The sequence below is a fragment of the Echinops telfairi genome, unplaced genomic scaffold (genome assembly GCF_000313985.2).
Source record: "Echinops telfairi isolate 266 unplaced genomic scaffold, ASM31398v2 ScPeMD7_7467;HRSCAF=8505_1, whole genome shotgun sequence".
In the NCBI taxonomy this organism is placed as follows: domain Eukaryota; kingdom Metazoa; phylum Chordata; class Mammalia; order Afrosoricida; family Tenrecidae; genus Echinops; species Echinops telfairi.
This window is the reverse complement of record NW_022111368.1, coordinates 16,238,125-16,240,332: the sequence shown is the minus strand read 5'-3', so window position 1 is coordinate 16,240,332 and position 2,208 is coordinate 16,238,125.

The window sequence follows — 2,208 nt, the reverse complement described above, 5'->3', positions numbered from 1 at the left end:
TGTTTTATTGACTGTGCCAAGGCATTTCACTGAGTAGATCATAACAAACTATGGATAGACTTGAGAAGAATAGGAATTCCAGAAGACCGAATTGTGTTTATATGGAACTTGTACATGGATCAAGAGCCCAATTGTCGAACAGAACAAGGGAATACTGCATGGTTTAAAATTAGCAAAGGTGTTAGTCAGGGTTTTATCCTCTCACTCTACTTATTCAGTCTGTATGCTGAGTAAATCATCAGAGAAGCTGGCTTATAGAAAGAAGAATGCTACATCAAGATTGGAGAAAGACATTAACAACCTGAGATACGCAGATGATACAATCTGGCTTGCTGAAAGGGAGGACTTGAAGCACTTGCTGTTGAAAATCAAGAATTGCAGACATCAATGTGGATTACAATCCAATATAAGGAGGACCAAAATTCTCACAACTGGACCACAAGGAAACATCATGGTAACTGGAAAAAAAGATTTAAGTCAAGTTGTTTGCCATTCTTGGACTCACAATCAATGCAGTAGAAGAAGCCAAGAGATCAAAAGTCACATTGCATTAGGTAAATCTGATGCACAAGCAAGACCTCTTTAGAGTGTTGAAAAGCAGGAAGGTTACTTTGAGGCCTGAGGTTCATCTGACCCGTGCCATGGTGTTTTTCCTTGCCTCATATGCATGTGAAAGTTGGACATTGAATAAGGAGGATTGGAAGAGAATGGATGCCTCTGAATGGTGGTGCTGTGAAGAACATGGAAAGTACCATGAACTACCAAGAGGACAAATAAGTGTGTCTTGGAAGAAGTGCAGCCAGTGTTCCTTAGAGGCAAGGATGGCAAGATGTCATCTTACATACTTTGAAAACGTTGTCAAGCGAGAATAGTCCCCGGAGAAGGACATCCTGCTTGATAAAGCAGAGCAGCGGCAAACAAAGAGGAAGACCCTCCACTACAGAGATCGACCCAGTGAGTCCAAGAATGAGGCTCAAGCACAGGAACACTGTGAGGAGGGCACAGCACCACGCAGTGTTTTGTTCTATGGTCCATATGCACTGGAACAGACTTGCCAGCCTCTAACCACAGCCAAGTCCTAGCACTGTGTATTCGTCCTGAAGACTTCTGTAAATACCGGCTTAATGAATGTCTCAACCACATAAGCTCTTTGAATGGTTGAGCTCCTTAAGAGGTTTAAAAATGAGAGGAAGGACTATCTCAGCTACCTGGTTTTAGTTAGCCCAGTTTGCGGATGAATTTCTTATTGTTGACTGTCCCTGCATTATGCTAATACTGCCTCCTCCTCAGAAACAGTTCCCTTCTAAAATGGGCCATGAAAAATCAGCTTTCTATTTGATGAACTTCAACACAGCCATCAACGGTGATTACAGTCACTTATGTGCGATGGTACAAATATTACATAGCTGTTCTTCATAAATGAAAGCATATGACCACAAAAGGGGTTCATTACACAAGAATTATACTCCAGGCTGCATGTTAAATCCAAAATCAAATTATAGTTTAATCGAGTATTTCATCATAATTGCAGCATTTTAGAAAAGAAGTGGCACAATTATTTAGGCAGAGTGATGTAGAGAATTGATACATCCAATATGTAATTTAAAAGGGGGAAATGTATGTCTACATCTAACTCAGAAATTATAAAGCGGCAGTAATATTTGTGTATACTTCCCTTGGTATATACTTCTTACCCTGTCAGTCCGGACAAACAATAATTCCATGTGGAATTTTTAAGCAAGTTTATGCTTTATTCCTGTTTTCAGTCTCAAAACACCTCATAGAGTAAGTACCTCAGGAGCAATTACGAATGAGGGAAACCTAATGAGAATAAGATGTCAGCATTCAAAGAGAAACAAATTTTCCTCACTTTACTCCCTCCATTAATAGAACTTCTCAAGTTTTAGAGCATATCTTTTACAATTGATCTACACATTAATATTAGTCAGGTGTTTTCCATCCCCAGTTTTTATATGAGAACACTGAGGTTTAGTGAGAATTATCTATTGAAAATCCAATTTGGACACAGGGAATCCAGGGTGAATGATCCCTTCAAGACCAGTGGTGCAAGTGGCTATACCGGGAGGGTAGAGAGAGAGTGGGGTGCAAAAGGGGAATCAATTACAGGGATCTACATATAACCTCCTCCCTGGGGGACAGACAACAGAAAAGTGGGTGAAGGGAGACGTCGGACAGTGCAAGATATGA